The sequence below is a fragment of the Tachypleus tridentatus genome, chromosome 11 (assembly GCF_004210375.1).
Source record: "Tachypleus tridentatus isolate NWPU-2018 chromosome 11, ASM421037v1, whole genome shotgun sequence".
Taxonomy (NCBI): Eukaryota; Metazoa; Arthropoda; class Merostomata; order Xiphosura; family Limulidae; genus Tachypleus; species Tachypleus tridentatus.
The window spans coordinates 53,838,001-53,852,181 of NC_134835.1; the positions used below are offsets into that span (position 1 = coordinate 53,838,001).

At 32.1% G+C, this 14,181-nt stretch overlaps 1 long non-coding RNA gene across 5 annotated transcripts in view; it reads right to left on the reverse strand.

The window, feature by feature from the left end:
- Window positions 1–246: 246 nt before the first annotated feature.
- The window catches only part of LOC143232177 (uncharacterized), a 59,309-nt gene continuing 45,374 nt past the window's right edge, over window positions 247–14,181 (reverse strand). For 2 of the 5 annotated variants that reach the window (XR_013017407.1, XR_013017406.1), the window contains exons 6-8: window positions 5,082–5,312; window positions 3,903–3,986; window positions 247–3,581 (exon numbers count right to left, since the gene is read on the reverse strand). This is a non-coding gene — a long non-coding RNA (uncharacterized LOC143232177). The remainder of the gene's footprint in view (window positions 3,582–3,902; window positions 3,987–5,081; window positions 5,313–14,181) is intronic. The other 3 variants (XR_013017410.1, XR_013017408.1, XR_013017409.1) reach the window with 3 other exon arrangements.

A 14,181-nucleotide genomic window follows, 5' to 3' on the forward strand; every position in this document is an offset into this window, starting at 1 on the left:
TCAGTTTCACCTCACTTAACAATTATACGTTGCGCAAAAAAAAAAAAAAAGCAAATGATGAAATTTAAAATGGATATCTCCTACAACCTAATTGAAATGACAAATTTTATAAAAACAGTAGTTAGAATACCTGTTAAAACAAAGTTACAGGTCGACTCTAAATCCCTACTAATATTTTACTTCACTGCATTCTATTTCTGTAGTGACACGTTACACCTGAAAAGGAAATGAAACATAAACAGTAAAGACAATCACAACAATCCTGCAAAAAAACAGGTTTCCATTAAAGTTTCAGTGTCAGTATCACAATGGAAATAGCTGAGAAAAACATTTACAAATACAAGAAATAGACTTTCATCAAAATTTCAGTGTCAGTACCACCTTGGAAATAGCTGAGAAGAACACTTATTAATACAAGAAATAAATTTTCATCAACATTTCAGTGTCAATATTACCACAGAAATACCTGAGAAGAACATTTATATAGAAATCACTAAAATACGTCATAAATCACTCAGTGAATATCGCTGAATGATGGTAGTCGAAAATATATAATTATTTCGTGCAACCAACTCAACAAAAAAGAAACTCTACAGTTTAAAGAGAAAAGTTTTTTAGTATTTCCAAAAACTAATTATACCATAAAGTGTTAGAGTTATTTCTTAGAAACAGCAACTCAAAACGACCTAAATAAAGTGGTTCATGTAAGTTTAATTATGATTTACTTTCTGTTGTCCATGGGAAAAGAAATTTCACGAAATAATTTTTCTTACTTACTGAGGTTAATTTAGGCTGTGCCTTATTACTCTAGTGGTAAAAAGTTACATTTCTTAATGGCGTGTGTGTGTGATTTCTTATCGCAAAGCCACATTGGGCTATCTGCTCAGCCCACCGAGGGGAATCGAACTCCTGATTTTAGAGTTGTTAATCTGTACGCATACCGCTGTACTACGGGCTTCTTAGTGGCTTTCACGAAAACTTGTTCGCAAAATAATAATTTGCCACAAGAAAAGAATCGTCTTCAAGCAACCCTAGAATTTTAGAGAAATCTGAGTAATATTTAGTATTTATTATTAATTTTCCACAAATTCTTTTGTATATTTCAGTTGTTGTTGTTGTTTTGAATTAAGCACAAAGCTACACAATGGGCTATCTGTGCTCTGCCCACCACGGGTATCGAAACCCGGTTTTTAGCTTTATAAGTCCGCAGACATGCCGCTGAGCTACTGGGGGCATATATTTCAGTAAATACAAAAGTTCGCTGGTTAAGGCGCAGCATTCTCAACCTATGATCCGCGGGTTCGAATTCCCACTACAGATCATGTTCGCCCTTTCAGCCCTGGGGAATCTTTAATGTGACAACGTCGTACCCTTTGTTGATAAAAGAGTATCCCAATAGTTGGCGGTGAGTGGTGTTGAATAGCTGCCTTCCCTCTAATCTATCATTGCTAAACTGAGGATAGTGCAGGTAGTTTTTGTGTAGCTATGCGCGAAACTGAAAACAGAACAAACTCTCGAGTACCCTTGCGCGGATTTCAAAACAAACCAAACGAATTATTCAGAGCTCAAATGTGATAACACTGAGCATGCTTTACATTTACAGTTGTGGCGTGTTATAAACTTGACAGTCAGTTCTGTTATTCAATTCAAAGAGCCAGATAAAACACTTGTGGCGGTGAATGCTACTTTTTGACTGTCTTCACTCTAGTCATAGATTCGAAGTTGAAAACTGTTATACCCGAATGCTAAGGGTCTCTAATCTGGCTGCCACAGTGCATAACTTTTAAAAACAATGTAGAAGTGAAATACACTTTGATTAAAAAAACAATCTAATTGTCCTAATATTTGCAAGACAACAAAAATCATAAATGTTTTTTTATATTTTGCATTTAATACATTCATAGGTGTTAACAAACAGCTTTGCTTTTGATCAAGTACACCGACAGAATTTTGTTAAAAACAGAGACCATTACAAAAATACTTAAACTCGAAAGTATTAAAAAAATACAGAAAATACAAAATATTCATAGACAGGCAGATATTGCAAACATTTTATACTGAAATCAGTTGAATAAAACTACACAGTGATTGATCATCCAGTGCACAAGACAATGTAAAATTAAACTTTTGTGTTATTTGATAGCTACCATAAACAAAGATATGGATTTTTATATTCGTTAATACGAAGGGCATAGTAACATTATTTTTTAGATGTAATCAATCAGCTACTAATTCACACGAGCTTTTTTTGTAAACTTTGTCTTGCCTTTCTTGTCTTAGTCCATGTTAACTAATAAAAAAGTAGATGAAATATGAAGTGCAGAAAAAACCATAAGAAATATATAGTTCGACAGCTAATCAGCAAACAAATAAGCATTATAAATGGGGAAAGGGGACACAGATCAGGAGACTGAGTTGCATTACTCTAGCATACAAAAGGCCTCCTGGGAGTAAGGACCAGGATTTCATTAGTTTCTAAATTATCACTTATTTTGAAATTAAAATGATAGTAACAAAAACAACCGTTTTAGGCCAATAACTATATTATTTCAATTTATGGTAAATTTGCATAATTCTTCTGCAATGAATTTTAACAGTAAGATTTTTTTTTGTTGTTTGGCATATTTCCAAAATAATTAAAATCACTCCCTCGGCACGATACACACACATGCATATATATGTGTAAATATTACTCTTTATATGCTTGATGTCACCTGCTCGAGTTTTCCCGAACAAACTGGTTTTGACGCAATGAAGGACATGTTCAGTACACATAAAACATTAATCTGGTTTTCTCTAACAATTTATATTGTATAATAGTCCTATGGTTTTACGTATATATACATATATATATATATATGTATGTGTGTGTGTGTGTGTGTGTGTTTTGCAATTTAATTATAAAAGACTATGCTTTCTTCTTTAGAAAAAGTACATATGTAACTACGGTAGGACAATGTTTACACATCTTACATACCTGATGATACCCTAGTTTTAGGTTGGGGTGGAAAAGTAATTTTTTTGCTTTTAAAGTTCAAAAAGGTGAATGAAACTTATCATGTTCTTCGCCTAACTACATCAGGCTTCATGGAAGTTAAGGATATGAATTAGTTATTTCCAAATGAAATAGATACAGGATATTTAGGAATGAAAATACCCACACAAATAGTCATATGTAAACTAAACGTTTTGAGAAGGTATATGATTTATTTTATTAAAATTTATACATCACATAACTCAATTAAATAAGGTGTCTTTTTCACTCCTTTCTCTTCATGTGTCACTGTGCTAATACTGTATTTACATGTTTTTATTATGTTGGAAATTTTCATAACATTTGCAATAAATACTCCATTAAGTTATACGATGTTATGATTCCATTGTACTCAACACTTTGTTAATTCAAATAAAGCTATAACTCAACTTTACTAAGAAAGCAGTTTGGATCATTCATCTGTTAAGCTATGATTTGATTGTTTGCTGTATAGGAAAGCCACAATGTGACATCTGCTGTGTTCACCGCGGAGGAATTGAACTCCAGATTTTAGTGTTGTGAGCTCGAAGACACACCGCTGTCTCACCTGGACATCAAACATTATAATACAACTACAATCAATACTGTGATGAGTCATATAATGCTATGAATATCCTATACAAAATGCGTACAACTTTAACCTACTCTTAAAAGTAGCTACAGTCTTGATGTCAAATTTTGACTAAGACAATACAAAGTCTTAAAGGATGCTAATTAATTAAGCATTTAAGCCAGGAGTTAGAAATTACTAACATAACTATTTATAAACTTCATAACTATGTGCTTAGTTCTAATTCTTGAGCTAATAATGACAAAGGTGTTATTAATATTTCGTAGAAATTAAATAAAGGTTAAAGGTTTAGGTTACCATTGTTGTTCTTGGCTTAGGCTACACAATGGGGCGGACTATCTGCGTTCTATTCACCACAGGAAATCGAGCCACGGATTCTAGCTATACAGTTGTTTGACGACAGACAAACATTTTATAATAATTATTTTGCATAACATAAACAGTTATATTTACCAAATCAATTTTTGGACATTACCCAGAAGAAAAAAAAAAAGTTACTTTCTGTTATATCACCTACGTTTTTAATAAACAAACCTTTTTAATCAATGGAGACAATTATGAAATCAACAAATATTTTACCATTTTTGTTATCTATACATCTCATTTTATACTTTCAATACTTAGACTAACAACAATATTAAGTTATACTTGGAACCTGGTGCTACTAAAACGTACTGGCTTTTCTATATATGATTCGTTTTATCCAACTTATTTCTACCAACAGTGTTATTCTATGAACATGCCACAAATTCATTTCATGAATGATCTCAATTTTGATTGGATCATGAAGGAAAAATAGTGACGTTTAACTGCTTCGAGTGCACTTTTCTACCTTTTTGTTTCGCAAAAATTGTTTATTTCAATTAGCTATGGAATGTGAGGTTAGGGTATACTATGGGGTTAGGATGCAATTATTTGCCCCGTCATTTTTTTTTGACACACTATACGCTAGTGATATAAATAAACAGCACGTTTGTTTTACTACCATATTAGACTCATACAAAGAACACTTATTCTAGATATAGATATATATATATTAAAGTAGATCGACGATCAGTGATTACCTCGATATAATGTAATGTGTTAGATGTTATAGTCTGAATTACTTCTGTCTTAAAGTATTACAGAGACAGAAACAGCTCTGTTATTTGATTTCTCTGCGAACTGTAATAGATGTTAAAGCTGGCATTACAAATATCCTTACTTGTAAACGAGCATAATATCAGTACATATCATAATGCATGTTTCGTGAGCTGTGGGTGTACATGGGAATTCAGAAATGATCTTTAACAGAATATGCATGACTGCATTTTGAATTTCGTGGTTACTTACACGTGCCTGGCTCTTACAGCGGTCGTGTGCACCTCACGCTTTGAGCGTGGTACGAACCTTTCATTTACAATTTTTACTCACATCTACAAAATGGAGTGTTCTTGTTTTCCGACACTAGATGTTATTTTTGTAATTATTACTTACGTTTTTCTCTTGCCTGTTTTGCACAGAGGAGATTTTGTTTCAAAGATGTCAGAACTTCTCACCAACAGATGAATTTAAGACACTAGGATACTATTGAATGTCTTCTCTGCTGGATTATGCCCGCCATTGTTGTTGCATCCCGTCTAGAACCACGTGCCTCGAAGAAGGCGGAGAAATGAAATAGCATCCACCTCACTATTACGCTACGCAGTTTCATACAAAAAGTGCCATCTAGTGCATATAAACGACATAACATGTTGGATTTTCAAACAATCGAATTAATATGAAAAATATGGCTTTTGCTTTTTAATAATACAAACAACATTAATCACCCTTCAGAAAAACCCATTTCAACTCGTACCTATCCGTGCGTCTACATCAAAAATGATGCTATACGATTAACTGGAAAATGAGATATAATGATCGTTGATTTTATAGGCGTTGTGTCATGCTTAAAATTTTACATCTAAGATAATAAATTGCGTTAATAATTCTTAGTACAAAGAGTATAAAGTATAATTTTTCTTTTATATTTTATATTATGACGCTTAAGAAGACCTTTTACGCTAAAGCAAAGAAAAGTGTGTCATATTCTTTTGATCACCCGTTTCAAACACTTCTTTTGTTAGCAAAATATTATATAAACAATCACATAAAGAAAACTTTTCAAATAAAAAAAAATAGATTTTTGGATGACTAATATCAGTTTCTCAAAAATAATGCAAACAAGATATTAGGGTTGGTGCAAATTCCCTCCGCACTATCTGTTTCCAATGTTTTTGAAGGATGGATATTAGCCATCCCTATACATTTATACATATATCTCCTTTCTTAAACGTGTTTCTTTATTTGTACCTTTTAACCTTCAACATATTGGCTGTAAACAATACACCTTGGCAAATCTATGCTTCAAAACATTTTATCACAATATTATATGATGAGATTGAATTTAACCAACATGATGCAAAAGTGATTCGACGTGTATCAGAACGCACTGTAAATAACCTTTCTGTATAATTATTGCATGCATCACATACAATGTACTCTACTAGATACAATACTACATTTTTATCAAGAATGTTCTAGACCAAAATCCCGAAATATCTATGATTCAATGCTTTTTAAAGATCAGTTTTACCAGCGTCTCTGTAGCAAGTAATACTTTTTTAATGTTATGTGTAAATTTTAGTTTATAATTATTTTCTCTGTATAGTAACAAACAAAATATTTAAGTAAAATGGCAAAAAGAGAAATACGTTACATTGTTCAACAATTTCACAAATGAGGGTGTTTTTTTGTAAGAGTAAAGAAGTAAGTGATGATGCAGAAGCATAATATATTACATTGAAATTCTGAGCAAAGATTTGTCTTCAAAAACTTCAAAACCTAAGTTACAACAGCAGATATAATTGAACAAATATTTGTTTAAATAGAAACAATAAAGAATAACTTGAGAAACAAAGAAAAAATTTAATTATAACAATAATTAGAAGTTATGGAGCTACGAGTTGAAATTTTATACTTGAATAACAAAAACAACATCAAAGGGTCAGAAACATTCTATGAGCTGTTATGCTGCGGCTAAAAATGTACAAAAACAAGGTTCTTTCAAACAGATGCAAACTAGTATCTGAGGAAAGTACTCTAAAGGCAGAAAAAATATTTTGGTTTTTAAAAGATCAGATATAGGGGGATAACATATCACCCAAACTTTTATACAAGTTTGTTTGTTTTTCTGCTAAGCTTCTAAAAATATTAGTTTTCTTAAATATGTGGGTCAACTATATAGAATAAAAACAATCATTGGCATTTAGTTGCTGTTCAACTCATTAGTTTGTACCACATACTTCCAAAGCCGGAACCTGTTTTATTCTAATAATTACAAGCAGACTAGGGTCACTTGGAGTTCTATGAAATCTTTACTCACAGTTCTATTTCTTGCAGGCATATCAGAAGGGTGGTGTCTTCATTTCATTTCGAAATTATTTTATTTACTTGATTTGTTTGTTGTGGTATTATGCTCTGCCTACCACGGGTATCGAAACCAGGATTCTAGCAATAGAAGCCCGCAGACATACCACTGTGCCACGGGGGAAGTATTTACTTTAAAATAGTACAAGTTTATCTTCTACACAACTTGATCACGTTACGCTTGACAGAAGTGCTATCTGTTATCACATTATATAACATTTTTCGCTTCAGAAATTTCAACTTTTTAATCGCCTTATCTCAACGAAATATGAAGTAGGTAAATTTTGTCGCTGCAATTTTATGAATTGTTTATATGTATAAAGACACGCGCGCACTTTTATACACGCATAGACAGAGAGAGAGTTGTTTTGAAACTTTCTAAGTTATAATATCTATCCATACATACATAAAAAAGTAAGAATTTTCGTTAATCATGTAAATATAGTACTGCTTAATTGCCATTTTCTTGTTTTAAATTTTTATAAAGGAAAGAATATTAGTTGACAAACTGATGTCTCAGCTTATCTTACTTCGCATTTTTTTTTACTTTTAACTCCAAGAGTAAGCACGTAATTTATATAGCTTAGCATGTCATCAGCACGCATGGCAGTATACATTTGTTCTATGAACGTGTATTCATGCACGCGTGGAATGAGAATATTACGTTGAAATAAGACACCAAGATCGTACACTAGGAGGACACTAAATGTTATTGTAACCTCGTAGTCTTGACAACATCAATTAGAGAAACCTGATATTGCATGGACGGCCTCTTTTATGTAACATTGCCTGTCAGGACTGTACAAACATTTGATAAACGCTTTTCAAAAGCCTTCATGCACATCATAATAAATCAAAAAAATGTGAAAAAGGACTTTAAGAAACTGATAACTTGTCTCCAAGAATAAATATCATGACGAATGCTTATCCGATTCACTCAGAGAAAACTATCTTAGTAATATACACATACACACAGGAGTGTGAGGCCCAAAACCTTGGTGTACTTCGTATATTAATCAATTGACCATTCTGATGACAGATATGTAGGGTCAGGATATTTGATATTAATATTCAGCTTATTACTTTTATAGTCAAAATGAAAAGAAATTAGTAAATGTGTGTTTTAATGCTTAGATGCACAAAAATGTGGAAACTATGAAATACTGATTTGAAGTTTTTATAAACTACATAGTTTGACAATGGACGACAACTGAGCCACAACATAGAAACTTGATCGCTGTCTACTATTGCATTCCTTACATTTGTTTTGTTTGTAATTAAGCACAAAGCTACACAATGGGCTAACAGTGATCTGCCTACCACGAGTAACAAAACTTGATTTTTAGTGTTGTAAGTCTGCAGACATAACGCTGTGCCATTAGGGGCGTTGCAGTCTTTAAAATCTTAAAATCAAATCAGATGACTCTGAGTAAACTTACTCTAAAACAACTGGAAGTACTATTTGACCAACAATTTAACTAAATAATGTAGTTAAACTAGTCATTTGAATTTTTAACAATTTACTTTAGAGATAATTTGTTAGCCTTTTCTGTCTATAAATATCACAAAATAAGAAAACTAGTGATTAGTACACATGATGGTGTCATAATAATGACCGACATATGGATATCCAGTTTATTAAACAGTAGTTTCAAATGATATATTAACATAACATAAAAATATAGTTTAAAGGAAATGCTCCGAAAGTTTATTTCTTGATAAGTTAGTATAGTAAACTCTTCACTCCCTAAAATATCTTCTATTTTATTACTATTACCAGCTTATTTCTTTGAATTACATTCTCTGGCTGTTGTGGTTTGGTTTCACGTTCGACATGTTTACCAGACGTTAATTTTGATAAAATGACTTCAGACAAACATTTATTGTTGAACTAATTAGTGTCTGTTTAAATAATCACGAGACATAAAAAAATATAAATAATATAGTTTATTCAAATCTATTTTAATGTCAGTTTAGCTCCTCGTTCTCTCATGCACCATGAAAACAGACATTTCTCACTTACAAGATTTTAGACGCTTTCTTCTTAAAGCCATCAGGATACCACTATATAATTCGTCTGATATAGACATTCAGAATGTAGCATAAACTATTTAAACTTATATTTCAGAGTTTAATAAATAGACAAAGCTTGTATCCCTCGCTTCACTGCGGGGTTCAAAAGCCTTCTCATGATTCACAGAGGTCTTAGTAAATCGATCAAGCTCCTCCATTATTCCCAATGACTTCTATATCTACTCCGAATGGTCTGTATCCGATAATTTTGTTTATTAGTGTTTATTTGTTATTAAGCACAAAACTACACAATGGACTGTTTGTGTCGTGCCTTCTGTGAGTATCGATACCATATTTGAGTATTTTAAGGCCTCAAACTAGCTGGTTGGTGTATCCAACAAAAATAAAAATCTTAAAACTCCGCCTTAGAAAAGCTGTTCACGGTGTTCGAGCACGTATGACAAGCTTATGGTAGGGGATATATGAATGCAGGTTCAAACCTAAATCTTCAGGGATCCCGAAGGGTGCAAAAACACAAAATCTGATGCCATACTCAAACTAAGTGATCCAAAAACCTACTGTTAAATCCCTTTCGTACTTGGGTAACTTTCTTGGGGTGTTATAGAACCTATTATAGATAAAGGCCTTCGCGATCCACCCTGAGTTTGCTTGTCAAATTTGGTCCTGCTAAATGCAAAATTATGGGAAGAGTTAGTTGAAAAACATGCAAACATTCCTACTTGCTGAATCATTACACAATAAACAACTGAATACATTTTGCAAATCCAAACATTTCTTGCAACGTATTTTCCTTGACGTTGGCTGAAAATGAGAAGAAGCGATAAATATTTAACAACTAATTTGACAGCACCAGTTAATTACTCTATTTTGAAAAGTTTCATTACTTTCAGAAACGCATTGTAAGTTGTGGCTAAATCATAAAGTTATTTTAATTATCGATCATTTAATTGACTATAAGACATGCGAAGAATAGAAAAATGAACTAAATCAAAATGAGCGTTCTTATAGTATAATTGTTTACATTTAATACACCTGTAATTATAATGTTTTTTTTAGATGTAAGATAACTCTTCAATACGTCATATATCATAAAATAAATTTCCTTAATTAGTTTTAACAGTGTCTTCCAAGTGAACTTAAGTAATACCAGCATACACACGAGGAAAAGCCTCTTCACTGACGTCCGTCTTCACTGGCGTAACGACAGCCAGCGGCATGACCTGTCAACTAGTGTAAACAGTTCGACCATTTCAGAAGCATCAGCAGTGGATGCTTGCATTTTGGCAGCCGTAAACATCAACACCAAATCCAGATAAAGTCAGCTCCGTCGGTGGGTGACTGATGGTTTCCTGTGTTAGTATGCTTGTTCTATTCGTTCCTGTGCTGAATAACGAAAGATAGACAGAAAGAAGGAAAATGAATTGAAGAATGATCTATGAATGTCCATTAAAGATGTAAACCTCTGAACATGGAAGAAAAACAGCGACAGGCTGTCAACACCCCCGGCAATGGTTATTTGAGGACATACAGTGTCCATATCGTTCTAGGTATGGTTATTTGAGGACATACAGTGTCCATATCGCTCTAGGTATCGTTACTTGAGGACATACGATGTCCATATTGCTCTGGGTATGGCTATTTGAGGACATACAGTCTCCATATCGCTCTAGGTATAAAAAGAAATGATATAAACAGAATACAGAGATGTCCTTGAGAATGTGACTGAAATTTTTTGATAACTGATCATGGCATACTGTTTTGATACAGACAACGTCTATTTACGCCTATCAGAAAATCTGAGTTAACACTGCGAGATAAATCATTAATTTATTGGTATCCTAATATGTTAAATGCACCAACAGAAAAGCTAAGTGCGATTGTTCGTGTCAATAAGAATGTTGTATAATAGGAAAGATTTAATTTTAAGATGAGTTGGTTAAGAAATAAATTTAGTTTTGTTTGTTTCTTGAATTGCGTGAAAAATAGCTCTAGGGATATCTGTAGGGAATCGCTCATAATGCGTAAATGATAAACCAAACAGAAGGTATTTAGTTAACATCACCCACTGCCAGCTCTTGACCGTCACGTTATAAATCTCCCACATTTCAAATGCAAACATGTACATGAGGGGTTTCGATCCTACAATCCGCAAATCAGGAGTCGAATGCCTTCTCCACCAGGCTATACCACACCATTGAATTTGGAGAGTTTAAGCTATTACTTTGGTTATTATGAATTTAGCTTGAAAACTATATCAATTCTTTAACGTCTGTTAGTTCATTAGAAAGTTCTATTTAATAAATAAAAATCTGAGTTAGTAATCTAACGATTTTTATTAAAATAACACTTATTCAAATTGTTTGCATGCTTTTAGCATACTTGCTAAAAGTTTGCGAGAATGTAAGAACTTGTTTGAAACTTGTATGAAAGTTTGGTAATCAAATTCTATTCAAAAATTTTAGTACATTTAGCTAACCCCAAAAAGGTAGTTTTGAGTTAATATAAAAAAAGAAAAACAAAATATCTTTACTGTTTTAAGTTTGCATAGTTCACTTATTATCCATAAAATATCCATATTTATTACCTTTCTCTATAAAATTATAAATGTTTTGCTTTGTCCTGAAAATTATGCACGTCTAGAATAGATGTGCAATAAATTCAGTCACCAGCTTTGCCTACTTTGAAAAACTTTTCATTGCCTCACTTTTGTGCAGCAAAATTCAATTGTAAAAGCCTGCTTTAAAATGGTTTGCAGAATAATTTATATTTCGCCGTTATCCGTTGCTAAGAAAAACGACTAAAAAAAAAGTAAGCACAAGTGCAGTAGCAACGCGAGCTTCTAGCGACCACTGCTAGTGGATTTTTATTTCGTTTGTTTTTTTGCAAAGTTTACGATACCTAAATTAATTATAGCGCTATTGATATAAAGTAATGAATTTAATCTATGTCTTGTTGGTTGAGGCAATTACCTACTTCATTTTACTTGTAAATAAATATTTATCCGTGAAAACATACTGTATCAGCATGAAATTGGAAAGAGCAACAACTGGTAAAAAATGTAAAAAATACCCTTTTCTTCTTTATCTGATCAACTCGGAACGAGAGTGCCATCCTTTGTCATTACTACTCTTTCTCACACGTTGCCATGCTTATAAATAGCATTTACTTACTTCAAGATGCGTGAAATATTAGCAATATTCTGGTCCGCATATTACTCCATTATAGTACTTGCTTCCCTTTAAAGGCTTAGCATTCATTACAGTTTCTTTGGTTGATACAAAGACTAAAAATGAGCAAAAAGCGTGTGAGGGAAAACACGTAAAATTACACTTTACGTAAAGCAACAGGTTCTAAGGTTTTAATACACAAGTGCAACAAAATGAAGCAACTTAGTATAACTCACATTCACCTATGAATCATCACTGAACTAAATGTGTGATGAATGAGGACTTAAGTTGGACATAAATCTTGTAAAATAAGATAAAATTATGTAATGAGAGTAATGCTTTACTTTGATGTGTTCATGAAACATCGCCCGATATTTGAGCTAAATCAGATTTTAGGATTAATGTTTTTTGTTGTTTTTTTCTGAAGGGTTTGATATGAAATTCTTTCCATGAAGGTTAAATTAGGAATTACGATCCGTGAGATTTTTATGCACAGCTTGAAAGTACATTTTAATAACATTTTTTGACTAGTATTAATAACATCACAATTACATATTAAAATTAGCTAATGCTGAGTAATTTGAACGTTCGTCAAACTGTGAATGATTCGTTCAGCTGTTCTGTGCAAAAATGCAAAAAAAGCATAAAAATAATAGTTACATCTTAAATATTAGATTTGATGTTATTTAGACTTGAATATTTCGTGAAACACAATTTATACATTAATTGTTACTTATATATTAATTGTAATATTTAATCAGTTACACCAATATGTTACTGGCGAATATAAATTTTAAAACTGGCACAACATAAGATTTTAATGATAAAGTTTTTATATGAAGCATGTCTTTTAAACACGAGCACACACGAATAGAAGACTAATATAGTTTTTATAAAATATTCTCTTTGTCTGTAAATAAAGAATTTGTGATCAGTTTAATATGACAGTACATAAAACCTTGTCCAAGCTATGCCACACATTACTATTAATGAAGATAACGGAAGACTAATATAGTTTTTGCAAAATATTCTGTTTGTCTGTAAATAAAGAATTTGTGATCAGTTTGATATGACAGTACAAAAAACCCTGTCCATGCTAAGACACACATTACTATTAATGAATATAACAGAAGACTAATTTTGTTTTTGTAAAAGATTCTGTTTGTCTGAAAATAAAGAATTTGTGATCAGTTTAATATGACAGTACAAAATATAGAAAAAATATTCATAATAATATCGCCATATCAGATTCCACAATTAAAAAACAGCCTTATTTTTATATTTTGTTGACAAAATTCTATTGAATAAAATCTTAGAACAGCTTGATCTAAATGTTCTCATCCCATACTTCAAAAACACCCACATGCATTAGAACAAATCTAAGAACGTTGATCCAGCCTCACTTAAAACTGTGAGTTAAAATATAAATTGAGAAGTTATATCTCAAATGACACACCAGAAATTTGTCATCCCGATAGATATATTAAACCATTGTCAACAAAATGTTACTTTCCTAATTTATTTTATGATTGTCTAAAATCAGTAACTGTAAAAATTTAAATAACAAGATCGTTGAATTTTAATTTTGAATCAATTTAGAACTAAACAAAATATAGTTCAGCTGCTTCTACTTAAGTTTTAACATCGGATGTATAATGAACGAAATGAATTAATTTTGAACAGATTTCTGTGAACTAGAGAAATGATACTAGTAAAAATCGGTGCGCGTATGAAGATGTTATTGTGTGGCAAAATTAAACATCTTTTTCTATGGTAGAAGTGATGTTCCGAAACTTTGGAAAGTGCAAACACGCATGTGTTTTGTGTAATGGTAACACATGGTAAAATAATGATACAAAGTACATCCACACCGGAAAAGGTACACTGTTTTCATCTCTAAGTAACCCAGTAACATTGATGAATTAGTG